This window comes from Falco biarmicus, chromosome 9, assembly GCF_023638135.1.
Source record: "Falco biarmicus isolate bFalBia1 chromosome 9, bFalBia1.pri, whole genome shotgun sequence".
Classification (NCBI taxonomy): Eukaryota; Metazoa; Chordata; class Aves; order Falconiformes; family Falconidae; genus Falco; species Falco biarmicus.
This window is the reverse complement of record NC_079296.1, coordinates 1,732,293-1,760,017: the sequence shown is the minus strand read 5'-3', so window position 1 is coordinate 1,760,017 and position 27,725 is coordinate 1,732,293. Positions and strand designations below refer to the sequence as shown.

Here is a 27,725-nt window from a genome sequence, read left to right as displayed (position 1 = left end):
GAGCAAGGAAGAAAGTTTGGAGGCAGGGTTAACGGCAATGTCGGCAGTCTTGCCCTTAAAACAGAGGAAGGGAGGAATAGAAACAGGCAGATGCTTTGTTCACGTGGGCAAGTTCCAAGCTGCTCAGAACTGTGGGAGACTGATGTCGTTTCTGCAGCAAATTTCTTTGCCGAGGATTGACTTGGCTGTCTGAATGGATGGCTAAAGTCCTCTTCAGACTTAAGCGCTGCATTAAAGCAGCTTGCGTCCTCCTGCCAAAATCTCAAAAAGTACGTCGGGAAGCTCAAGCTCCTTCAGGAGCGTTAGACCACCTTTCGGTGTCCAGTCCCTGATGTTTGCTTTGTTGATTTGTTGAAATGAAATCCACCGGGGATCGGAGTCCTGAGCTGGAGTGTCTCTTTATTGCTGTAAAGATGATAAGATGATGACTGTGCTCTTGCAGGTGCTGCGATACTTGTGACGATGTCAGAGAAGCATACAGGCGACGAGGCTGGACCTTTGGGAACCCGGATAGCATAGAGCAGTGCAAGAGGGAAGGATTTATCTAGGAAATGCAAGAGCAGAAGAACTGCCGTTTAGCTGGCTCAGCACTTTACATTCCTTCATTCAAAATACATTTTCTTTTAATGATTTTCTCCTTCTGTCTTATTATTTCCATTTCAGGTACGGAATATCTCAGCTATTAAACTAAGTTCTTTCTTGTAACTTTGCTACTAAGCCAGTCACACAAGTTACAGAACATTGCATTAGTGCAATCACAGACACAACTATAAAGATCACAACAGGTATTGTAACTATCCGTTTCTTTAACCATGTTGATAGGTCAGGGAACAAAGATGTTAATTCCTGGATACCAATATGCATGGTTTCTCAAATCTGAAAAAGAATTCCGCAAACCCAATAAAAATTGGGTTACCTGTTCGCCTCCATTCAACAAACTTGTCTTTGTGACATAAGTTCCTGGTAGTGCTATAGTCCTTCCAAAAAGAATTTCTGCCGGAGAAATTCCAATTGGCTGCCTGGGAGTGTTTCTTACATCCCGTAAACCTGAATTTAACGCTTCATGTCTTTTTAACCTAGTCTGTTTACAGACTGATAAATTTCTCTTTGAGAGTTCTATTCATCCTCTCTACCTGTCCTGAGGATTCTGGATGATAGGGAGTTTGTAATTGTGATCGAATTCCTAACAAATGATAAATCTGTTTTAATACAGCTGCAGAAAAATGAGTGCCCTGTCAGAATTAGTTAGCTCTGGAACTCCCTATCTAGGAATAATTTCCTTTAAGAGAGCTTTAACAACTGTTTTTGAGTCATTTTTCCAAGTAGGGAAAGCTTCCGCCCACCCTGACAATTGATCAACAACAACAATATGTGAACCCCGTTACTTCAGGCATTTCAGCATAATCAGTCTGAAGGTTTTGAAAAGGATTCTTTTGTTGCTGAAGGTGTCTTTCCCAGCAGTGTCTTCATTCTTAAAGAGGCAGATTCTTTACATAGCCAACAGCCCTCACAAATTCTTTTGGCTGCTGCATAAATTCCAGGGGTTGCCCACAGTTGTTGGATTTCAAGAGCAATACTTTCTGGCCCTTCGTGAGCTCTGTTGTGCTGCCAGCAAGTGATAGGTAGTAAATACCTCTTTGGAAGTAGTGGTTTACTTCCTAATAGCCACTGCCTGTCCCGTTGTTGTGCTCCTAGTTTCTCCCAGGTCTGTGTTTCTTCTTCGGGTCGATCTTCGTAGAGATGAGTTCCATCTGGGAGTTCAGCCTTACCCTGCTCAGTCAGAATCAGAGTCACTGCTCAAGTCACTTGCCATGCAGCAGCTTTTGCTGCTTCATCAGCCAAGGCATTTCCTTGAGATACATTGTCTCGGCAGTTGGTATGAGCCTTTACGTAAATCACTGCCAATTCTATGGGCACTTGTATTGCTTCCAATAATTCTTCAGTTAAAGTTCCGTGTGCTGTGGTCTTACCTGAGGAGGTAAGAAACCCACACTCTTCCATAACATACCTGTAGCATGACAAGCTCCAAATGCGTACTGGGAGCCTGTGTAAAAGTTAACTTGCAGTCCAAGTGCGTATTTTGCAGCCTCAGTGAGAGGAAACAACTTCTGCACCTTGTGCACCTAGATTGTGAGGTAAAGGTCTGGCCAGCAAAACTTGAATCTCTAGTAACCGTGTATCCAGTACAGTGCCAGCCGTCTTCACAGTATGATGATCCATCTGTAAAAAAACCTCAAATCTGGATTACCTAAAGGTTGATCTGTTAAATCATCTCATGGCTTACTCGTTGTGGTTTCCCCTTGTTAACAATTGTGATCATCTTTTTCTCCCTCTGTAGGCAGTGGCATTAAGGTTATTACATCTTTCAAGTCTCACACTGTCTGCAGGTAAAAGCACTGCTTCATATCAGTGTGTACTTTATCACTTTATTGAGAAAGTGTTTTTTCTGTATGTTGGTTCAAAAGTATTTTCACTTAATGGGGTACACATACTGTCAGGGGGTGTCCCAGGACAGCAGTCAGAGTTCTTTCCACTAGCACAGCAGCAGTTGCTGTAGCCCGTATACAGAGGGGAGTTCCTTTAATTACTGGTTCTAGAGTACAAGAACAATAAGCTGTCCTAGACAAAAGTTGTCATTTGGATAGAGATGCGCGGCATCCCTTTTTTGCAAGTCATATACACAGGTATTCAGTGTCTCTCGCACATTCTTCTTCTGTATGACTGGCTAGAAAGATCATCCACATATTGAACTAAAGTAGAATGTCCTGAAAAATTTAGGTTTTTAAGATTGTTAGAAGAGTTTGCCGACGGTGGTATCTGAGTAAGTATTAAATTAGACTCTGGAACTATCGGGTGAGGTAACATGCTCATTCACCACACACAGATCCTGAGCAAATCTATACTCTGGAGTCCAATCTTCATCTATTCTGTGCTTACTTACAGGTAAAATTGGGGTATTGTAAGGGCTTTGGCATTCTCTGAGAATTCCTCTTTTTTTTCAGGAAAAAATAAAGTTGTTTTTGAATGCTTGGGATTGCTTCTGCAACAACAGGATACTGTTTAATAGAGGGGAGAGTCCCTCCTTTTGTTTTTATTACCACCAGTCCTGCTGATACTAATAATCTCACATCCTCACTCAAGGTACTCCACAATTCCCAGGGAACTGCATTCAATCCCAATGGTATTTAAAAATGAAGTTCTTTATTTTTTTAAAACATGCACAATTTCAGAAACCATAGGGATTAAGCAAATCCCGTCAGGCCCTTGAGATACCAGTGTCCCACATTTCCTGCAACAGGTGTCTCCCTAATAATGATATCGGGTAATTAGGAGAAACTATGAATCTTCCCTATGCAATTTTTCCAGCTAAAACAGTTGGAAGGGGTGTCAAAAGGTATTTCACCTCCTTGCCTACTACTCCTTTAGCAATAACTTGTTTCTTCTGATAAAAAAAATTGAATAGAATTCCATTTACCTTTGCAGCAGTTTGTCCACACTCATTTACCCCTGTTCCTTCCAGGTTCATCTCTCAGCAGTTCCTCGAGAATCTTATTCATCTGTTGTGAGTGAGGCCATGGATGATGTGGGCGTGTCAATCCTTGTTCTGAGATTGTCGGGCAAAGTGGGCATTCCCATTGCCTATGTCCTGAACTTCCACAAAAAAACCATGCTAAAGTATTAGAAAGTAACAGAGGCTGCCAATTAGGATCTTGTTTGGGCCAAGGATTAAGTCCTTGTCTTCTCTGAGCAGTTTTTCTATCTTTCTGAAAAATTCTTTCCCCCTGTTCCATTTGGAATAATACTCTCAGAGTTTTTCTAGCATTCTAGCTGGGAGTATAATCTGTAACAATTCCCAATACCATTTGTGCACATCTTTCAGCATCCTCTCTCCATCTCGGCATTTTACTCTGCCAAGCGACCACATTTCCATCTCCAGCGTTCACATCTCATGACCACAGTGACTGACAGAAGGAGCCTCTGGAGGAGCCCCGGGTCCTGCTCTGGGGTTACGAATGTATTCCAGCCTCAAAGGGTACATTCCTGCAGTGGGAAGGTCAGTTTTCTCTGTCTCTGGGGTAGAGGCAAGTGAGCTTCCCCTTGTTTTAGGTGATTTACCTCTTTGCTGTGCCCAATGATACTGTATATACCAATAATCAATATCCTGGCTGTCAGTGTCTTCTAAAATAATTCCCAAAATTTTTTGTTTATGAGGCTTACAAGTTCCTCTAGGAGGTCACATATCCATCGGTCCTCCTCCTCCAGTACAAGTCAGGAATGGCCATTCGTCCTGGCACAAAATAATCTATTTTCATTTCTGCAAAGCCTGTGCCAGGGATATCTTTCCAATTCTCTAAAACCTCAGCAAGGGGCACCCCCTCTTTCAACGCTGGGCGTATTCCCAACCTTATTAAATTTATTACCTTCCTTACCAGTATGTGATTTTTTTTTTTTTTTTAAATTTAAACACAGGAGCACTTTCAGGTCTGTGTCTGGAATTACCTGTGTCTAAGTCTCATCAGGTGATCTCACCTAGTTGCCGGCAGCAGAGCGTTGTTAACAGATATGTCCAGAAGAGATTCCTGACTCCTTCCTCTTGTGTCTTAGCGTCCCATCTGGGCTGCCATCTGTTAAAGGAGAAACTCACACCGACATGGGTACCAACACCTGGTCACTCTCCCGTTTCCTTAACACATAACTGAATGTCCTCATTCCAGCTGGGGTGCCAAAACTCATGGTTCCACAGTAAGGAGGATTCACTGTCACTGGGGTCATAACATCAGTCTTGCTACGTAAGTTCCTGAAGTGGCCAAGAAGAACAGCACGGCTCTCCTCTGTTTTGTGTTTGTACCCTCTAGCGCTTCCGACAGCCTTGGACCCAGTAGGACACCTTTTCATCTTGAGACCATAGGAGGCACATAATAGTAAAGATGTTTCATGGCTGCTAGTCTTTCTTAAAAGAGGAGATGGTTGTGTGACTCACCCTTCTTAAGCATGGTTTAATGTACCAAGCTTACCCTGCGGCAGCAAGGCTTTCCTTCCGTAACGTGTGCCTGGAGCATGCTATGTTGCCAAGGGCAGCTATGGACATGGCAGCAGCCCAGTACCCAGTAGGAAGTTTTCCTAGCGTGGAAGTTGGACATAAGGATTGTCTGTGTTTGGGCAGACAGGGTTGTAGCCAAGGACAGGCTAGTGCTAGCTAAGAAAGAACACATTCTCAGGGGCACAAGGGTTAGAGGTTTTCCTCCGCTCAGCAGAGAACTGGAAACTTGTGACTAAATAGATTGTGACTGTACAAAACACCCCTCTGGAGTACACACATAGTAGCTGTAAGCCCTAATCAGCACTTAAGGCTCCAAAGACATGTCTAAAAGCAAAGGATGCTGTCAGGGTCATGACTAAAATTGGGATGGTGCCCTCTTAAGACAGTATCCATGCAGCTGTTGTTAACAGCTATTGCTCCTCACTCCTCAAGGCCCAGGGGGATCGAGGGGACTGAGTGACAGTGGATAGCTAAATGTGGTCACATGGAAGTAAACCCATTGTATCGCGTTCCTTCTGTACTTGCCTCACGTGGAGAACGCTCATTCTGCAGGGACCTTCATGACCTGCCCCATCCCACCTCTTCATAGTCAGAGTCCCAGTGTCTGGTTTCTATGTCTATAGCAAGGCAGAGAGCAGGCTCAAGAATTGGTTTAAATGTACTTCAGAGACACTTCTACGTGGGTCTGGTTTTGTAGAACTGCTGGCTTAGCCGTGTCTTGTTTTAGCCACAGGTGCATTTGATAGTTGCTTTGATGAAGAGATCCACTCACCACATGCAACCCAGTGTGCTGTTGGAAGGTCTAGGAATCTCTGTGATCGGGGCACTGAAAATTTCAAAGAAGAATAACGTGGCATGTCTCTTTTCTTTGTGTTTCCCTGACAGGATTGCAGGAGAGCCCCAGGGGAGCAATGTGTCAGCACAGAAAACTTCCGCAAGCTCAAGCAAGAAAGGCAAAGGACCAAATCTTGTTCCTGTTGAAAAAGTTGCTTTTCTACGCATAGAAAACACAATGCTATTTTGCAACCACAAAGATGAAAACCTTCAGGAACTCTGAAGATGGAAATCCATCTAGCCATGCATTGCCAACAAGTGCTTAGTGTTTTCAGTGGAGAGCTAAGAAATAGCAAATTCCTGCACAAACTCTGAGTATCCCACCTCCAGGAAGCAGAAACGGGAAAGGCGTGTCCCACAAGTGACTCGACTGGGAGGAAATTTAAGAGACTGACTACCTGGCTGGCTGGAGGATTGCGTGACAGTGACATCCCAGTTAGGCCAAGAGCTGACAGCTGTGTTCCCGGTTCTGTCTCTGAGAAACTACTCCCCTCTCTGCTTGAGAGTCTTCTGTGTGGCTGGTAGAACCCAAATCACGGCAAGGATTGCAGATCTTCGGAGAGCAGCACCATAGAAGAGCCATACCTAGGGGTGTGTGAACAGCATTGTACTGGGGAAGTGTATAGTCCAAAAGCAGAGGCACAACTTGGTTGCTGCTCAAACATTTTACCTGAGGAGTCTGTAAGATATTCCAGAGAAGGTACCGAGGTACAGAGGGAGACTGCATCTCCGTCTCTGCAGCATTTTCTGGTGTAAAATACAATAAGGATGTAGCAGGTGCTTGAAAGGAAGAATGCAGAAGAGAACAGAGGAAAAGGAGGGCTGACAGTTGAGAATCAAGGGGCAAAGTATCTCATCAAAGCGGTTTATGCAGCTGCTTCAAAGCTGAATCAATTCTTGAGGACCTGGACTGCAACTGCAAACCAGGGAGTGAAAAACAGCCTAGCAAATACAGCTCTTTAAGCAGAAACAGAAGAGTTCAGTTCCAGAGGAAGATTTTTTTCCCCCAGTACCTCAAAACGGTTCTACCCAGCCGCTCTAACAAGTTATTCTGAAGTCATCTAACTTTCAGAGCAGTACTTCGTGGAGATGCCCATGGTTTTCAGAATGGGCTCTTAAATCATTAGTGGAAACTGCAGCATGTCCAACAGCTGAAAAACGGCTCTTCTAGAATGAAGTGTATACTTTTTAACCTGGTACTCGTGTTCAATAGAAATGTTAAAAGATATCCAATGGGATGGTAATCGTAAGTGTATACAATGGCCTGAAGATAACTACATTGTTGTATTTGCAGCATCTCATCAGAGGACAGACCTATAAGCAACAGTAATAGGCAGAAGACAGGCATGCTGTGAAAGTATGACAGGGTTTGTTAATGATGAATGTTTGTCCCTGCTTTCTGATGTTACAGTAGAACAAGGTTGACCTTAGAAAAGGTCACAAAGACTTAAAAATTAAAGTAGTTCATCCAAGTTTATTAGCAGTGAATGATTCTTTTCTGCCTAAAATGCTTAACCCAGAGGAAATGAAAGGAGCTATGGGTTTCCTTTGCACTGCTGGTTTTACTGTAGGCTTCATAAAGTGAGCCTTCCAGGATGCAGCTTCATCCCTTCCTGATCCCACACCCCTGTTCTACTTTGCAATGGAATCTCCAGGAGCTGCAATAATTTTCTCGCTGTTTTGCATTGTCTGCCTTGTCTGTTCAGCGCGGAGGAAGATGTCTGAAACAGGGAAGCTGCCTTCTGGGCCATTTCCTTTGCCCCTCATGGGAAACATGCTGCAGCTGAAGAATAACTTCCCTGAGGCAAGTGGATGTAACTTAAAAGCTGTGTTCTTTTTTGTTAAATTGTTTCAGCTCAGTTTGGTCCCACGTTCACAATACATTTGGGCTCAGTATGTGCAGTGGTGTTGTATAGACCTTACGTTGTAAAATAAGCTCTGATTGATTAACAGAGGTGTAGAGTTCAGTGGAAAAGGACTTATGCCACTCTCCCAAAAGTTCTCCATAGGAACAGGTACTTTTCTGTGAGGCTTTGCCTAGGCAGAGGTGTTCTTTTGGGAGGATAAAACTGAGAAGACAGAAGCGGGAAGAGCTGATGTTTCATTTAATATGGGAGCAATGCCTGGCAGAATCTGGAGAGATCTTTGGCTCACTGGCATTAAATGGTCCTAGTCTCTTTCTGCTGTAGATGATAGCTGTTGCACCTTGTAAGGTCTGGATTATGACCTGGAGAGCAGATGGCTGTGGTGGCATCCTCACACAACTTTCCATCCTTGTAACTGGGTATGTCATCCCAGTGGTACAAGTAGATCCTAAGGTAGCCAGGGCTACTTTCCACCAGGGGCTATTGGCCTCCCTCTCTCTCCCCCTCATTTTCAAAGAGTTGAATTAGGAACAAAGGAAATTCAGGGAGGCTGCCATAAAGAAACTAGGCATCTTTCTGACATGATAGCAAGTTAAAGAATTTTACTTAAAGGCACTGCATAAGGAGTAGTTAAAGAAAGCAATGCAGTACAGACATGATATAGGAATGCTATGCAATAAAATAGGATGCACTGTTTGAAATTTGAAATATAAAACGAGAATCAATGTGACAAGTGAATAGCTGTTCAAATTTAAAGGTAAACGTTACTTTGAAAGATGCTAAAAAGCATTTAACCTGGGAATTATGACAGGAAATATTTTCTACCTCACCTTAGTACAGAGGAAAAATTTCATCTGAAAAGGAAAAGCCAATGGAAAGACCAGTTCATTTTTACCTTCTGCAGTTTCTTACAGCGAATGTTCCCCGGACTATACAAAAACCTAAAGCCTTGCTAAAGCGTAATTGTCCATACTGGTTACTCATGTTTCTAACCTACAGCATGTACAATCACTTTACTCTCTCTCTTAGTAGAAAGCATATGCTGTTTCCTATAAAGGAGGCCACATTTTAGCCTATGAAGAGAGTTCAGGTGAGCCTCAGAGCTTGTTATTTCTTGCAGTGCATGAGTACAGCACAGGAACATCTAAAGGTCATCATTTTTGGGGAATTAATCCACTTATGTAGGGTTTTGGGGATTTTCCTTTACTTTTCAATAGTATTTCAGACAGCTGCAAATGGAACCCATCAGGAAGCTGGGGCAGGGAGTCAGCTGGAACAGAAATCAGATGCCACAAGCTAGGCAGTAAAATCCATAATCTGTCCTTTGACCCCAGTTCTGTGGGCTTCTCGATTTGAACAATCGGTAACCAAAGTGTGTTCATGTGTGTGGGAGGCTATTAAGAGGGCCACACATTGCAGAGTGGAAAAGCTATGCTCCTTGGACTGAGTCTTCAGTGAAAGCAGCCAGGTGGGGCAGGTGAGCTTGAAAAGGCAAAAACACAAGTGTGAAAACTCTCCTTGGTTCCCTCAGCTGCAAGAAAGTTGGAACCTTCGCTCTGTGTGTGCCTCTATTGAGTGCACGGGGCATATACCACAGCACACAAGTATTGTGAGTTACAGTGGTGATGCATGTGAAAAACGTCTCTGTTGTATTTGTTTGGCAAACAGATGATCTGTTTAGAAAGGTGGGTCCCAGATCCAAAGTTCTTCAGTGTTAATCAGTAATCCAGCAGACAGCTTAATCTGTGATACAAAGCTGCTTTCAACTCTTGGGTCTCTAGAGAGTCATATATAGCTTAACATGCTACTGTATAGAGGCATCAAGGACATCTCAAGAGGTCAGAATTTATCTTTGTCACAGTTTAAGCGCAGCTGGCAACTAAGTACCACGCAGCTGGTCACGTACTCTCCCCAGCCTGGTGAGATGGGGAGGACAATTGGAAAAAGCTAAAACCCATGGGTTGAGATAAGAATAGTTTAATAACTGAAATAAAGTAAAATATACTAATAATCATATAATGAGAAGGGAGATAACGAGAAGAGAGAGAGGAATAAAACCCAAGATGCACAGTACAATTGCTCACCGTGCGCTGACCAATGCCCAGCCAGTCCCTGAGCAGCCATCGGCCCCTCCCAGCCAACTCCCCCCATTTTATATACTGAGCATGACATTCTATGGTATGGAATACCCCTTTGGCTAGTGTGGGTCAGTCCTGATTATGCTCCCTCACAGCTTCTTGTGCCCCTCTGTGTTGTCAGAGCATGGGAAATGGAAAAGTCCTTGACTTAGGGTAAGCACTGCTTAACAACAACTAAAACATCAATCTGTTATCAACATTATTCTCCATACTAAATCTAAAAAGCAGCACTGTGCCAGCTACTAGGAAGAAAACTAATTCTGTTTCAGTCAAAACCAGGACAATCTTTGAAATTATAACTGCGAGAATCACAAAGAACTTTGAGAGCTGTGCATAAAGCCACTATTTTCATAACTTTCCCTTTTAAATGGTGTGGGAATTCACAAATGTCTCAGCAGCCTTCCCTGCAGCCTACAAGGGGTAAGTAACATACATGCACACATGAGGCTCTGGTATGCACTCTGCCCACTACTTTTTCCTCTTTAACAAAAGAAATCAAAGATACCTGATTTTACACCTGGCTACTCTAAAGTGCTTGTATTCACCTTTGATCACTCCATCTCCCATCACCCACATCTATCCTTAGTGTCCAGACATACAATTAATTATGCGCGTCATGTTAATTTACAATAGTAGCTCAGGCAAGGGCTATTGCCCTGTTATGGGTAAAATGCTCAAGTACGTTTGTTTGCCTCATGGGTTGCTTCCCTGAGTTTGTCACTTGGGAACACCTTTGGTGCATTTGAGAACTTGCCAGTTCTTTTCTTTGCTGGTGCTTGCCCATCTGACTGTTGCTTCTGTAGCTGCTTCCACCTTAGGAACGTCTTAGAAACTTGAGCTCACAGAGGTGCTTGCGTTCTGTGAGAGGTATTTGGGAACTAATAGCAACAGTGCACAGAATGGATTAATTGAGTTTGAAAGCCACTTTTTCACATGGTCAAGTGACAGGACATCGTGTCAAGTTTGCCATAGAAAATTCATATAGCCCTGCCTAGGGCACTGCAATGCACTGTCTGTAACAGTACCAGCAGAAGAAAAAGTCTAGGCAGCACTGAGTGCTAGCAGGCAGGGTGAGAGTGAGCAGTATGGCTTTGTGGGGGATGTAGAGCTTGCTAATGATGGTTAATTTTTTAAACTGATGATTTTCAGTTTTGTGGTTAACCAAGGTTGATGAGGTAAATCCTATCCATTAAATGTTTGAAATTTTAAAAATCTGATCCTTACTGTCCCAGGAGGCGGTAGGTAACATTACTTGGCACTAAAGCACCTAGTGAGCATAGTTATAGGTTATCATTGCACTGCTTTTTGTACCACAGGCAACACAAAGTGAGGCTTCAGGACGCAGCTTTAGCCCTCCCCTAATCTCAAAGCCCGCTGCATATCATGGTGGAGTCTGTGGGAGCTAAAGCTGTCGTCTTGCTGATTTGTATTGACTGCCTCCTTGTCTTTTCAGCATGGAAGAAGACGTCTGGAACAGAGAAGCTGTCCCCAGGCCTTTTGCTTTGCCTAGCTTAGTCATGGCACAGCTGAAGAGAAAGTATGGAGTGCTTTCTTTTTACCTGGTGAGAAGACTTGTAATAGTTGATCCTCTTTGGTATATGGCAATAAACTAGATGATATTTTCATGTGTCTTTCATTCATATTTCCATGTTTCTGCGGCATTGGTGTCTTTTGCCTTTGCAATGTTGTGGTATTAGCCCATGGTATATCTAGCTTATTAATACTTTGAAAGGAAGGAAGTTGTGCCTGTTACACTTAAACGGTTAAAGCTGTTACTGAAATATTACAGTTTCTGTCTTTTTTCACATAGCAGATTCAGGTGTCTGTCTTCACTGTAATCACTATAAATTACACGTTACAGGGAATGTGATCAAATTAAGCAATGCCAGTCCTACACCTGTATGTATATGCTTGGTGACTCATTCTCCAGTCATTCTCCTGTATGGGAATGTGCAGTCTTCATGTCCACCTTGAACTTACTCATGGTATACAACGACTTGTGGGGAGCCATGTCTCCCAGGTTTAGCATGAGTGCCTGCCCTGAAAACACTTGAGAGCTGACTTGATGTGTCCCTCATAGCGGAATTTGATTGTGACTGGCGGCCATGCTGACCATGAAAAAGGCAAAGTGACAAAGGCAAATCCACTGAAAATCTCCTTGTTTGCTAGCCTGAAGACCTGGGCGTTAATTGGCCGTATGAAAATGGGTCAAAGATCAATCATACTGATGTTCAGTAGAATGAAGGAGAAGAGACTCATCTCACTAGGTATGTGGCGACGCAAAATGGCAAGGAAAGTCCATCGTGGGCTGGAAGGAAGCCCCTGTGGGCAGGAATGATGGCCATGAGGACCTTGCTTACGCTCATCAGGCTCTACCACATCCTGGTTTTGTGATCAAAAAGATGCCCGCATCCTTCTCCGGAAGAGACCCACACCCAAATTGGCCTGTTTTGCTCAGCAAGGTCATCCCGGAGGCCAAAGGTCTCAATGGCCTGCTTTTGAGGAGAGGCTCAGGGCAGGGACCTAAAAGCTTCTGACTCTTTTTTTCCTGGGTCAGGAATGAGATGGCCCCTTCCATGCATTTCAAACTACAAAGGGACATCAGATCAGTCTTCCAGAGCACCTGGAAGTCATTGTGATGTGGAAGAGTTGGGAAAATCCCTGACCTCACCACAGAGATGAATCATGGTGCTATGGACTTCAGTGGACACGGTGCCCCAGCCTCAGAGCTGCCAGGGATACCAGAGCTCAAGCCCCAAGTGCTGTTTTCTTTAAGGCCATTTCTACATGCTTTAGCACCATTCTTAATCAACTGGTGCTTCTCTGCAATGTCCTACATTTTCTGTCTTCCAAGACATTGCCTTTTAGTGGCTGCTCAATGGCTTGTGTACCCCTGAATAAAAGCAACACTCACCTATGCATTGATGTCCTTGTTTCTGACAGGCTCTGCACTTCCCAGGCTGAGCCCCGACCCCTGGTTGGGAGAAGTGTGAGGGCCTGGACAAGTTTTCATGGGCATGACTCTGGAGATCCCATGGAGAAATTACTTGAGAGAGGCTTGCCTAACCCTCAGGCCTACTCTTCGCCATTATTAATCTGCCTTTGTTCCCTGGCTCATAGACAGAAAAAACAGGCTGTGGCAGAGCCCAATAAGAATAAGCAAGGTCCTCATGGCCTTCACTCATGCCTACAGGAGGCCTCCTTCCCACCCACAATGGTCCTTCCGTGCCATTGAGCTTTATTACATCTCTGGAGATGTGAATCTCTTCTCCCACCATCACCTGTGAGCCTAAATGGCCCGCTAGGAGAGAGATGTCTCCCAGGCTTAGACTGAGGCCGTGCCCCGAACGTGCTTGAGAACTGACTCGAGGTGTCCCTAATAGCTGAATTTCACCATGACTGGTGGCCAAGCTCACCAGGAAGAAAGCAACAAAATGAACACAACTCATGTGATGGAAAGCCACTTAAAATATCTGCACAGCTAGCCTGAGAACACCAAGCCAATTGGTCTTAGCAAGTTTGGACACAAATTAATTATATTGATGTTAGACGATATGCAGCAGGAGCAAAACACTTCAGATGAAAGAGGCAAGGGCTTAATCACCAGCAAGGCCTCAGCAAGCAATAACTACTGGGTTTTCAGATGCTTCATGAGGAAGGAATGTCAGTGCCCCCCCAGGGCCCTGGGACACAGCATAAAAGCCTGCGCTGCTCCAGGCCCTGCATCCTCCTCTCTTGCCTCCCTTTCCTCGACGAACGAGGTAAGCCTGAGTCCGCTCCATCTCTCGCTGTGGGCTGAACGGCTGTCATGGTGGCTGCTCAGGTTGATCCCTGGGCTGCCTCATGTTGGCCCTGCAATAGAACTCTTTAAGGGCTGTCACCTCTTTCCCTTTTGATGGGGCTGGCTGGGGAAGAGGGGGGGTTCTTTCCAGCAGAAGGGGATCAATGGGGCTCAGCAGCAGGGAGGTCTGCCCAACAGAACTTCTGCCACCAGCAGATGGTCTCTAACCAAATGCCCCAGTGCATCCAGCACCTTCTTCAGTGCAGTGTTTTTTCTGCAGTATGGATAAGATGGGGGTACGATCAGTCTTTCCACAGGTGCTTGAAACCCACTCTGCTGGCTCCTACTCCAAAAGTGAGTCAGCCTTCCCGTGCCGTGCCACTTGCAGGGCACAATGAGGGTCGTGGCACACCTAGGCACGCTGTCCGTTTTTAAAACAAAGTGTGTCCGTGGAGAGAGCTGAGGAAAGGAAGGGCAGACCGATACCGAGGTTCGTGCTCACTGCCTGCTCTGTGTTTCAGCTTTGCCTCCCTCACCGAGAGATGTCTTGCTTCAGACCCTGCCCTCCACGCCCCTGCGGCGCTTCGGGCCCGACCCCTCTTGCAAGCAGCTGCAGTGAGCCCTGTGTCGCCCGCTGCGCAGACTCGATCGTGGCCATTGAGGCCTCCCCGGTGGTGGTGACCCTGCCGGGCCCCATCCTCACCTCCTTCCCTCAGAGCACGGCCGTGGGATCCTCTCTGTCAGCTGCTGTTGGGAGCTCCCTCAGCGCTGGGGGGGTTCCCATCTCTTCTGGGGGCTCCTTTGGTCTGGGGGGGTCAGGGCTGTGTCTGCCTATCCCCCGCTGCAGTCTGAACTGCTGAAGATGGCGGATCACCCCCTTTGGAGTGGGAAGGAAGACAGAAACCCTGCAGCAGCTCGAGCATTCCCTTGCCTTAAAGGCAGGCTGGGTGTCCTTATTCCACCTGGCAGGACGGACCCGTGCCCGCTGCTCCTCGCTGTATGGCAGCACCCCCCACCCCCCCACCCCTGCCGTGTCTCCTCTGGCTCGTAAACTGGTTTTCTCTGAGCCCCTCGAGAAAGGGCTCATTCTCTTCTACTTTGCTGAATCTCCTGATGAGAGGGAGGAGGGTGCTGGAGTTAGGGACTGCTCTTGGTGGCCTGGGATTGCCACCAGCTAGAGCAGAATGGGAAAAGGCAAGCGCTTTGTGTGGAGTTTGTCCTTGGGAAATGGGCCGTTCTCCCTCTGTACCTCCCTGAACCCTGCAGACATGTGTCTTGGAGTCTGTTCTGTGCCACTGCATTTCCTCCTTCTCATTAAAGACTTTGTGCAGCATCACTGGAGACTCGTGGTGGTTTGTTCTCCTCCTCCCTCAGTCAGCTACCCGCTCTGCAAGGGAGAGCACTCCTTCTGTCCAGAGCTTGCCACCAGTTGCAGACAGAGCTCCCTGAACTTATTCCAAAACACTAGAAATAAGGAAGCAGGCAAGAGAAAGACTGGAAAGCATCAGAAGAATGGAGCACGAGCCTGCAACCTGGTGATCACGGCCCTGTGACCAGCGCTCCACCAACCAGGCTGCTGCAGTACTGACAACTGGCCGCCAGGTGGCTGCAGCGCCCCACCGACCCGGTGCTGAGCACGGGCCGGGATCTCGGCCCGGTTCACACCGCCCGGCCACGGGAGCTGCTCGCTGCGGCTGCAGGGTCCGCTTCGCTCTGCCCTTTGCCCACTCGCAGCCCAGCCACCATTACGCGCTGCCTCCGTACCACAAAGCACCCGCGTGGCTCGAGCCGTTAAATCCTTTGCATCTGATGGCTTTAACAGTCGGGTGGTTCGTGGTTCTTCCTGTCCGTGCCTCCACCCCGTTAGCGAGGGAGAGACAACAGTGGGGGGAAAAGACGGCACAAGGCACGGAGGGGGGTGGGGGGTGGCTGGTGGGGTCCTACATATAAGCCCCAGCGATTGCTGTTGTTAAAGGAGAAACTCACACACACGTGGGTGCCACTGGGCTTGCTTTAGTCACAACTCAGAGCTGGGCCACCACCCCAGGGAGTGGCAGAGACCCGAGGGATACAGCGCAGCTTCTATACACTTACCAACTCATTAGTCAACTTTTATATCGGACAGCTAGTTTGCTAGTTGCTGGAGCTCAGGCACAAGAGCAGGATGGCAGACGTGCTTTTCCCCTTGGTTATGGGACACTAACCCACACGGGCAGTACACTATGACTCCACTGCTTGCTTCAGAAGAACGACTCTGTAGTCGTTAGCTAAGCAAAACCGAGCTTACTCAGCTTCCACAGGAATGTTGGGCTGTTGTACTAGCAGCCCAAAGCTGCTGTTGTGGAAGCTCAGAAGCTGGAGCAGCCTCCGAACCTTCTTCTCCTGCAGCAGAAAGGCTGCAGCATCACAGGGTTCCCGTCTTGTGCCCACCCCAGAGACACGTTCTATTTTGCTGTGGGAAAGAGGGGGTGCATTTGCTCTGTTTGCATTTGGAAGCATCTGTTAGTAACAGCAATGTCAAATTGTCCTCTTTTCAAATAGAAGAGATTTTGCGGGACTGCACTTTTTTTGAGTAGGAAGAAGCAGTGGTGCAAATATATGTGGCTTAGGAAAAGCTCGTGCACATTTTTTTTCCTTGCACAAGTAAGCCATCTCGAGCTGTTGCACGATTTAACCTCTTGACTTCATAGCCGTTCCCTGTGACGGGAAAGCGAGGTGTTACCAGAACGAAGGGGTGCAGGTGGGCCAAGGGAGCGGGGTCTTTCCTACGCCTGCCTCTCCCCCCGCGCCCGGTAGCCGCTCTCGGCGCAGCCCGCACCCCGCGGGCGGCCCCCGCAGAGGCCCGGGGGCCGGCTCGGAGGAGCCCGCGGTGGCACCGAGCCCCTTCGCGCCCCGGCGCAGAGCGGGAGCCCCAGACCCTCCTCGGCCGGTTCCGGCCGCGCTGCGCGGCGGGCCGGGGCCGGGGCCGGGGCCGGGGCCGGGGCCGGGGCCGGGGCCGGTGGGCGTGGGCGGGGCCGGCGGCCGTGGGCGTAGGAAGGTGGGTTTATTCCCGGCCACGCGGCGCCCTGGAGCGGCTGTGGCGGTGCGGGGCCTTCCCCGGGAGCCTGGAAGGCTTTCGGGCCGGGACGTGCGGCGGCGCGCTGGGTGAGCGGGCGGGCTGAGGGCGGCCGGGGGCCGCGGGCGAGCCCGGGCCCGGGCCTCGCCGGGGGGCAGCGGCCGGCCGGGGGGGGCGTGGCGGGCCGGCGCTCGGCGCGGCGGGGAGCGCCTGGTGGCGGCTGGGGCGGCCCGGGACCGGCGGGGCTGCCGGCGGTTCTCGACTCCCCGGCAGCGACGGTGGTCAGCGGGCTCCTCGCGGTGCTGCTTTTTTTTTTTTTTCTCGGCGCACCCCCCCGCCGCCTCCGGGCTGCCCGGGCAGCCGCCGCAGCAGCTCTGCGCGGGGCTTCGTCTTTCCCCCAGCCGCTGGCCGTGGCCGTGGCAGCGGGCTGGGGCTGCCGGCCCCCGCGGGCCGCAGAGGCTGCCTTGGGCCTGCTGTAACGCTGTCGCAGGGGGGTGGCTCAGGCGCCTCTTCCCGCCGTCTGCAGGCGAGAGAAAGAAAAGGAAGCCGGCGGTGGGATCCCCACCCGTCGCCCCCGATTGCTGATTTCTCTAAAAAGCATTACAAAACGGCAAGCGCTTAGCTACCGGGGAGGGCTGGGAGGTGTCTCGCTGATCCTGTGTCTTGACACAGGCAAGCTCCTGGGCCAGAGCAGCCGAAGGGGAGAGGCCTTTTGATTTGCTTCCGAGTGAAACGGGGCTCTTGTTTTTTCTTTGTACCTAGGTTCGTCCGGAACCGTACGCTGACAAGTCAAGGGGAGCTAAACTGGAGGTCAGTCTAGATGTTACTTTTCCACATATGCCTTGTGCTTGTGAGTCGGACTGCTGACTGTGGAGGGGTAACGTCTGTAGCTGCCGAGGGCCCGCGAGGTCCTCGAGTGTGCCCGCTGCTTCAGAGTGCTGCGCTGCTGCTTGGGCAGCAGACTGGGAGGAATTGGTGGTCGCTCGTGGTTACGCAGCCAGGCCTGCTGGGCGCTTAAACCAGCACGCCCAGTCGGGCAGTATTATTTTTCTGGATTGTAAACGAGCCTGAGGTATAAACCCACTTTACCTTTCTGCATGGCGGTGTACTTTGTCAGAGAGCTCAGCCGTACTGGCAGAGCTGGCACAGAGTTCCCTTGGGACTCCAGATTTGACTGCCTTGTTGAAAGGCTGGAGAGCCTGCTTTGGAAGTCACTTGGCAAGGCACAGCTTTGCCGTGGTTTTTGTACTTGAATTGTGACTGTAATGCCAATGCCACGGGTTAGCCTTTCTCCAGAAGTTGTAAAAGCAGAACGAGCGTTAAGAATCTGATTACCTTTTAACTAAATTCAAAACAAAGTTTTGTGGGATGAAGTGACTGGAAGTCCTGCAAGTCTGACTGGGTATTACTGCCGTGCATGTTATCTGCCTGTCTACAGATCGTTCCTGCCTCTTGTTCTGTTGTGGTAATGCGCTGGGCTCTAGATGTAGTGCATCTTGACTTCCTCCTGACCCCCCGAGTTGTTATCGGTCTTTGCCTTCCTCACGTTTAACAGGGCGTGGGAAGGCCAGAGAGACTGGAAGCCTCGGCCGTTGCGTGCGGAGAAGCTGTCGGCCTTCTAAGAGAGCGTGTAGCCGGCGAGCGCATCGTGGTGCTTCGATACCGAGCTGACAGCACAGGCCTCAATCTTTTTTTGTGAAAAGGGATCAGCAGGAAATGTGTTGATGTTGAAGGGGGAAAGGTGGTGGGGGAAGAGGTAGGAGGCAGCTTTCAACCAATTTTAGTCTTAACTCCTGTGTTCCTGAAAATGGTTCTGGGCTTTGAGGGGTTTGCTTTTGGCTTTTTGCCCTAAGCGCGTCTACCTTTCAGGGTAGCGCTTTCTTGGAAGTGGGAAACGGTCCTTCTGGGACACCAAACCCTGTACCCGAGAGGGCCATCTAGCCTGCTGCATCGTGCGTTTTATTCCCTGTAGGTCACTTGGCCCTAGCAGTACACGCTCTCCCGGTTTGGCACGTTTTTACCCTGCTGGCTGAAAGGTTCTGTCTTTGCACTTCCTCAGCTTGCCGCAGGCCGTAACACTTGCGTGTTCATAGACCGCTTTCCTTGCTCGCTGCTTTCAGATTTGAGCATCGATGCCATGGACGTAGCAGGCGAGCAGCAGCTGGACGTAGAGCACAAGCCGATTAAACAACGCTTGGATAAAGCTGCCAATCGTGTGACTCCAGAAGCAGAGAGACACGGTAAGATGCTATTCTGCCATTGTTGGATGCATGTTCTCTTAGTCTTTCCATCGCCGTATGCCTGCTGTGAGATTCATGGGAACAAGGGACGGCTGAATTCACAGTGTTTTAAACACCACAAACTCTTGAAGAGTTTATAGGACACAAATCTATTACCCTGGCAGATCAGACAAGCTCGTGTGTGTGTATAATGCTCGGTACTTTTGCGAGGCAAGTCTTTGCCTGGTCCCTCTGAAACTGAGAGAGGGACTCGTTGATGCATTTCAGGAGCAAAGCTGCTGAGTGGCTAGGCTTTTCCTACTAGGAATCAAGCAGCTGTTCTGGCAAAACTTGACTCGGGTTGCATCTTTAAAGCCTAGGAGGCTGACAGGTGGGACGAGCTGGTTCGAGGAAAGAGCCTCTCTCCAGGGAAGGCTCCACTGGACTTGACCCTTAAGCCTAAACTATCATCTTACTGCGTTTACTTTGTGTGTGTTAATGCATACCTGATAACTGATGTATCGACTGAAATGTATTTAGTTACAAGTTGGAGTAAGTGGTCCTCTGCTACATAAACCTCTCGTCTGCATTTTTTACATGTTATGACTTAATTGTTTTACTTGAATACAAACCAGGAACGATTCTGGTAGTGTTGCAATGGAATGGTAATGCTGTCCCGACTTTGTCTTTCTAAAACGTGAGCTCCTTATTATCTGTTCTGGGAGATAGTGTAGTGCCGTGTATTGGCATGAACTAAGTTTGCTGATTTGTTGTAACTCGGATTTAACTTTTCTGTTCTTGAAGCTGAAAGGCTAAACTAAGCCAAGAGCTGAACAGTGGGTAGGTACGAGAGCTTCTCCTGTTGTCATGGGAATGTGGTGATGGAGTTCTTGCTGTTGTGCCACTTAGCAGCCTTTCTGTATTCGGAGGCTGTGGCGTTACGAATGTGATGTCTGGGGTCCAAACCCCGCTTTTCTGTATCTAATTCTCTGTTGCCACATGTAGGCCTCCTGCCTTACTTGTGTTGCCAGCCCCCGCTGGGATTACTCCGGTCTGAACCGGTTGTTCTCGCTCCTTACATTATCAACAGAGAGGAAGAGAAACTTGCAGGGAGCAAACAGTCTCATCCAGGAGAGGCATTTTGAAAGCAATCAAGTTCCACTGCCCGCAACAAGCGATTTCTTCTGCCGTCTGGAAAAGGGCCGTGGCTGGTTTGATTTCCATCACCAGTGTGGCATGTTTAGATTGGAAGTGTCCACCCGTCTTGGTGAAACTCTAGGATTCTCAGTTTCTGTTAGTAACACTTGCTGTTCGGTCAGTTATTTGAGGTGCAACTGTAGCAGTATTGTCTGTTAAAGGAAAAATTTACACCGTCGTAGGTACCAGCTGGGCTTGCTTGAGTCACAAGTCAGAGCTGGGCCACCAGCCCAGTGAGTGGCAGAGAACCAAGGGATACAGCACAGCTTATATACACGTGTCAAACCATTAGTCAACATCTGAAGTTTGTAGGCGTTTCCTTTGGTCCTGTCGGTGCTGCAGATCCATCGCCTGACTCTGTCCCAGGTGATGCATCTTCTCAGTTCCTAGCTCCTCCTCGAGTCGTGATCTTCTTTCTGCCTGCTTTAACTCACATGCTCCTTCAAGCGCGCTTCGTCTTTGAACAAGCAATTCGTTTACTAAATTTTCTAAAAACACTGGCGTTTCTGAGGGTGCCTGTGTGCACAAATTGGTCATCTGTTGTTTCTCTGTTCTCCCACTGATCAACTGGACTGGGTTTTAAACCACCCTTGGACGAGGGCTACGCTAGGGACGAGGCCTGGTTCTGCCACTTAGCTGCTTCGGCGCTTTAAATTTCTTAGTTAAAAATACATTTTCTTTACCATTGACCTTAAGTGTTATGGAGTAGTATGTGGAGGCTTTTCCTGATCATAGTTGCACTAAAATAGGTAATAGCTTAATGATTTCTGTGGTAGGCGGCGTTCTGTGCCGGGATGTCATCTCATTAATTCCCATTGGATGGCGATAGAGGGTTGAATGTTTAATTTTTTTATTATTGTCATTTACCGCTTCCTTCCTTTTAACACGGGCCGAGTTTTCCAGCGTCGTGTGTCATATCTGCATGCAAGTGGAGGACCATGGTAACAGCATGAAACTTTGCATGTGGGGTTTTACGTACTGCGGTTTCTTTATGGTATCTAAGCTGTGTGCGGTACCTCTGGGTGCTCTCGGAGACAACTCGACGGGGCAGCTACCGATTACATTCGGAAAGCTGTTACTAGTTGCTGTATCTTGAAAGACGCCGTGTGTTGTACAGGTGGTGTTCTTCAAATGGCAGGAATCATGGCTTTGACAAAGCGTAGGAATTATTAAGCTGCATTCTTCCTGACACTATCTTTTAGTGTAATTACAGGATCAAAACCCATACTGGTTGAATTCTTAAGCGTACTTTCAACTTGTTTGAATGTTGGAAGCTGTAGAAAGTGAGTCTGGTACAGTGGTTTAAGAATGGGTATACTTTCCTAAAAGTTCGTATTTGCTTGGTCATGACTACCATAAAGTATTTGATGAAAGAAGCGAGGTTAATGATTGATTTTATGCATATTTCATACTTTCTAATTTAAATCTCTCTTCCCCCCCCCCCCCCCCCCCCGTGGCTCCGTGGCTAATACAGATGTCTTTAATACTCACTTCTGTCCACCTGGTCTGCCTCCCAATCTCCGCAAAGAGGGTCCCGATAACATTTTTGTCCCCTCAGCAGTGTCTGCGTTATCACCTGCCCCGGCCTTAGTTATCCAAGAAGCCACCTTCTTGAGGCTCGTAAGAGGGTAGTGTGGCGGTGCCTAGACAGTGAGCCTTAGAGGGCTTTTGTAATCCAGCAGACTTGGTCCTGTCCTTCAGGATTCGTGAGTGAAACGGCCTGGTTTTCAGGGGCCTCTCCTAATAGGAACCCGTGGTCTTGAAAATTTTAGATGTGCAGTTCCTTGGCTCGCTTATTCCGAGCTCCAAAGCTTGCGGACCTTTTGGTATTTGTTTTGGTTTTTGGAAAAACAGAGGTCCTGTTTGAGTTTTCTGGAGGCATGTCTTGCCCTTTGGCGGGTTTCAGCTGTCACCAGCTCTCATCTCCTCTTTTACGAGTCCCTCTGCAGCCTTCTGCACTTAAGAACATAAAACTCCGCGGGTTTGTGCCCCAGCTGTACTGTGGCTGTGCATTCAACACACAGGCGGCACAGGCACTGGCAGAATTGTAAAGTCGTGACAAAGACAGAAATTCCTTGGAGATTCTAGCAAGCCAGTGGTTCATGTGTGTGCGTTGTCAGCACCGTTTTTCTGGAGGACTGAGTGTCAGTTTTCCGCTTGGGAGATTCCCACGCTGATCTAGCTCCGCAGCAATGTATAACTGTGTTCCCTGTGTATCTTGGGACGGGATTACGCGTTACACGCTGTTGTCTGCTATTTGAAGTGGTGTTTGTGTAACAGGTCCGGTATCAGTTGCAACTTGCTGTTTGGGTCTGCTTTAGACAAAGTCTTAACAAAGCCTTTGTGCAAGCAACATCTGACCGGCGCCCCAGCAAGGCTTTCGGGTGGCTGGCTCTTTCTGTGGAGGGTGTTCTTCAGATGGCAAGTGCTGCTCTGCTTCTTGATCTTACTTTGCAGCTCAACAGGCTCTATGCGTTCTTTCAGGTGAGCTTCGGGTGCAGGATGTGCAGATTCTGACACAAGATCATTTCATTCATGTGTAGAACAGTTACTGGGCGTAGAGCGGAAGTACAGGATAGTGTTTCTAGACGTGCCTCGTCACCTTGAGTCCTCTGTTGTGTTAGAACTGGGGAAAGAAGAAGAAAAGGCGTTTGATCCAAATGCTTTGGATGCTGATTGCCGTGAAAGCTGTTACGGGGCAGAGGCGGAGGACATTCGGTAACCTTTCCATCTTCTTAGTGCTTGAATCGGTACAGCTAATGTGGCATACGTGTTGGGTTTGGTTTTTTTTCTTTTCCAAAATGTCTGTGAAAGTCCGTGCAGTGAAATCCTCCTGGGCACCTGTTCGTAGAATGGGGAGAGCTGTTGTGTTTTAGTATGCCTGTGCTGCACTCACGATTTGTTAAGAGCGTGCAGAGTTAGGTTGTCTGTTTTGTCTGCGTGCCTGTTCAAGGGCAGTAGCGCAAAGATTGTATCTTAGCAAACGGAACCTTTTCTGGGATTGCTTGGTGTCCAGAGGGGAGCTGTGCAAACTATTTCACCGTTCTGCGAGCTGTCTCGGAACAAAACCCGGTTATGGCTTTGCCTTCTCGCTTCTGCTGCAGGCTTTGCATCCTTATGGGAGCAAAGACCAGACGCCTATCACTCACACAAACGACGGGTGTCATCTGGTGTTTCTCATTCCTTCTACCTGCAAATTTGTGTAAGAATGGATTCGTGATAGTCTGCAGGTTCTGGACTATCCTTAGCTATTATTAGCTCCGTGTGGTAACTTAGTTTGTCACATCTGTTGCAGGAGGGGGCCTGGGAAGCAGGACCACAAGTAACAATCGGTTAGTTGAAAGGAAGGTGCTTGAGCTTGTGGGCCTCAAGCCCTGGTGATAAGGGACATGAGAAATTACTGAAGGGTATAGAAACGGGGACTAAATGCCAAGTTGAGACTATCCGAGAAATAAGGTGGTCGGTTTGTCAGTTTGCTCGAGGAGGTGGTGCAAGAACTGCAGACATTGTTGAATTGTTGAACTGTTGCTGAATTGCTAAATAGCTAGTGTGAGATCTTCGCGCGAGTTGCCACATGGTCCAAAAACTTGCGTATTCTATAACTAATCGGAATAAGATGTAACAATTGCTTATGTGTATATAATAATGCTGTTAGGCTAATTGAAGTGACGCTTGCTTGCATCAAGCTGCGTCCCGTCTCTCAATCGCGGCCATCTGTCAAGTTGCGTCCTTCCCCAGAGAAGTTTCCATCTTGAGGGATTCATGATTCCGGCCTTCAACTTTTTGTCTTGTCCAGCGCAACACGGAACCAAGACAGACAATTGTTGTGGTTTTTTTTTTGTGGTGAGCGAAGATGTTGTCCAGAGGTAGAAGAGCAAGGAAGAAAGTTTGGAGGCAGGGTTAACGGCAATGTCGGCAGTCTTGCCCTTAAAACAGAGGAAGGGAGGAACAGACACAGGCAGATGCTTTGTTCACGTGGGCAAGTTCCAAGCTGCTCAGAACTGTGGGAGACTGATGTCGTTTCTGCAGCAAATTTCTTTGCCGAGGATTGACTTGGCTGTCTGAATGGATGGCTAAAGTCCTCTTCAGACTTAAGCGCTGCATTAAAGCAGCTTGCGTCCTCCTGCCAAAATCTCAAAAAGTACGTCGGGAAGCTCAAGCTCCTTCAGGAGCGTTAGACCACCTTTCGGTGTCCAGTCCCTGATGTTTGCTTTGTTGATTTGTTGAAATGAAATCCACCGGGGATCGGAGTCCTGAGCTGGAGTGTCTCTTTATTGCTGTAAAGATGATAAGATGATGACTGTGCTCTTGCAGGTGCTGCGATACTTGTGACGATGTCAGAGAAGCATACAGGCGACGAGGCTGGACCTTTGGGAACCCGGATAGCATAGAGCAGTGCAAGAGGGAAGGATTTATCTAGGAAATGCAAGAGCAGAAGAACTGCCATTTAGCTGGTTCAGCACTTTACATTCCTTCATTCAAAATACATTTTCTTTTAATGATTTTCTCCTTCTGTCTTATTATTTCCATTTCAGGTACGGAATATCTCAGCTATTAAACTAAGTTCTTTCTTGTAACTTTGCTACTAAGCCAGTCACACAAGTTACAGAACATTGCATTAGTGCAATCACAGACACAACTATAAAGATCACAACAGGTATTGTAACTATCCGTTTCTTTAACCATGTTGATAGGTCAGGGAACAAAGATGTTAATTCCTGGATACCAATATGCGTGGTTTCTCAAATCTGAAAAAGAATTCCGCAAACACAATAAAAATCGGGTTACCTGTTCACCTCCATTCAACAAACTTGTCTTTGTGACATAAGTTCCTGGTAGTGCTATAGTCCTTCCAAAAAGAATTTCTGCCGGAGAAATTCCAATTGGCTGCCTGGGAGTGTTTCTTACATCCCGTAAACCTGAATTTAACGCTTCATGTCTTTTTAACCTAGTCTGTTTACAGACTGATAAATTTCTCTTTGAGAGTTCTATTCATCCTCTCTACCTGTCCTGAGGATTCTGGATGATAGGGAGTTTGTAATTGTGATCGAATTCCTAACAAATGATAAATCTGTTTTAATACAGCTGCAGAAAAATGAGTGCCCTGTCAGAATTAGTTAGCTCTGGAACTCCCTATCTAGGAATAATTTCCTTTAAGAGAGCTTTAACAACTGTTTTTGAGTCATTTTTCTGAGTAGGGAAAGCTTCCGCCCACCCTGACAATTGATCAACAACAACAATATGTGAACCCCGTTACTTCAGGCATTTCAGCATAATCAGTCTGAAGGTTTTGAAAAGGATTCTTTTGTTGCTGAAGGTGTCTTTCCCAGCAGTGTCTTCATTCTTAAAGAGGCAGATTCTTTACATAGCCAACAGCCCTCACAAATTCTTTTGGCTGCTGCATAAATTCCAGGGGTTGCCCACAGTTGTTGGATTTCAAGAGCAATACTTTCTGGCCCTTCGTGAGCTCTGTTGTGCTGCCAGCAAGTGATAGGTAGTAAATACCTCTTTGGAAGTAGTGGTTTACTTCCTAATAGCCACTGCCTGTCCCGTTGTTGTGCTCCTAGTTTCTCCCAGGTCTGTGTTTCTTCTTCGGGTCGATCTTCGTAGAGATGAGTTCCATCTGGGAGTTCAGCCTTACCCTGCTCAGTCAGAATCAGAGTCACTGCTCAAGTCACTTGCCATGCAGCAGCTTTTGCTGCTTCATCAGCCAAGGCATTTCCTTGAGATACATTGTCTCGGCAGTTGGTATGAGCCTTTACGTAAATCACTGCCAATTCTATGGGCACTTGTATTGCTTCCAATAATTCTTCAGTTAAAGTTCCGTGTGCTGTGGTCTTACCTGAGGAGGTAAGAAACCCACACTCTTCCATAACATACCTGTAGCATGACAAGCTCCAAATGCGTACTGAGAGCCTGTGTAAAAGTTAACTTGCAGTCCAAGTGCGTATTTTGCAGCCTCAGTGAGAGGAAACAACTTCTGCACCTTGTGCACCTAGATTGTGAGGTAAAGGTCTGGCCAGCAAAACTTGAATCTCTAGTAACCGTGTATCCAGTACAGTGCCAGCCTTCTTCACAGTATGATGATCCATCTGTAAAAAACCTCAAATCTGGATTACCTAAAGGTTGATCTGTTAAATCATCTCATGGCTTACTTGTTGTGGTTACCCCTTGTTAACAATTGTGATCATCTTTTTCTCCCTCTGTAGGCAGTGGCATTAAGGTTATTACATCTTTCAAGTCTCACACTGTCTGCAGGTAAAAGCACTGCTTCATATCAGTGTGTACTTTATCACTTTATTGAGAAAGTGTTTTTTCTGTATGTTGGTTCAAAAGTATTTTCACTTAATGGGGTACACATACTGTCAGGGGGTGTCCCAGGACAGCAGTCAGAGTTCTTTCCACTAGCACAGCAGCAGTTGCTGTAGCCCGTATACAGAGGGGAGTTCCTTTAATTACTGGTTCTAGACTACAAGAACAATAAGCTGTCCTAGACAAAAGTTCTCATTTGGATAGAGATGCGCGGCATCCCTTTTTTGCAAGTCATATACACAGGTATTCAGTGTCTCTCGCACATTCTTCTTCTGTATGACTGGCTAGAAGGATCATCCACATATTGAACTAAAGTAGAATGTCCTGAAAAATTTAGGGTTTTAAGATTGTTAGAAGAGTTTGCCGACGGTGGTATCTGAGTAAGTATTAAATTAGACTCTGGAACTATCGGGTGAGGTAACATGCTCATTCACCACACACAGATCCTGAGCAAATCTATACTCTGGAGTCCAATCTTCATCTATTCTGTGCTTGCTTACAGGTAAAATTGGGGTATTGTAAGGGCTTTGGCATTCTCTGAGAATTCCTCTTTTTTTTCAGGAAAAAATAAAGTTGTTTTTGAATGCTTGGGATTGCTTCTGCAACAACAGGATACTGTTTAATAGAGGGGAGAGTCCCTCCTTTTGTTTTTATTACCACCAGTCCTGCTGATACTAATAATCTCACATCCTCACTCAAGGTACTCCACAATTCCCAGGGAACTGCATTCAATCCCAATGGTATTTAAAAATGAAGTTCTTTATTTTTTTAAAACATGCACAATTTCAGAAACCATAGGGATTAAGCAAATCCCGTCAGGCCCTTGAGATACCAGTGTCCCACATTTCCTGCAACAGGTGTCTCCCTAATAATGATATCGGGTAATTAGGAGAAACTATGAATCTTCCCTATGCAATTTTTCCAGCTAAAACAGTTGGAAGGGGTGTCAAAAGGTATTTCACCTCCTTGCCTACTACCCCTTTAGCAATAACTTGTTTCTTCTGATAAAAAAATTGAATAGAATTCCATTTACCTTTGCAGCAGTTTGTCCACACTCATTTACCCCTGTTCCTTCCAGGTTCATCTCTCAGCAGTTCCTCGAGAATCTTATTCATCTGTTGTGAGTGAGGCCATGGATGATGTGGGGGTGTCAATCCTTGTTCTGAGATTGTCGGGCAAAGTGGGCATTCCCATTGCCTATGTCCTGAACTTCCACAAAAAAACCATGCTAAAGTATTAGAAAGTAACAGAGGCTGCCAATTAGGATCTTGTTTGGGCCAAGG

General features: G+C 47.1%; 1 long non-coding RNA gene across 2 annotated transcripts in view; it reads left to right on the top strand.

Annotated features, from left to right (window-relative positions):
- The window catches only part of LOC130154911 (uncharacterized), a 42,788-nt gene that overhangs the window by 7,289 nt on the left and 7,774 nt on the right, over positions 1-27,725 (top strand). Inside the window, exons 1-3 of one of the 2 annotated variants that reach the window (XR_008823883.1) lie at positions 16,718-16,803; positions 17,477-17,524; positions 18,835-18,954. This is a non-coding gene — a long non-coding RNA (uncharacterized LOC130154911). Of the gene's footprint in view, positions 1-16,717; positions 16,804-17,476; positions 17,525-18,834; positions 18,955-27,725 lie in introns of those variants that run through there. The other variant, XR_008823882.1, reaches the window with a different exon arrangement.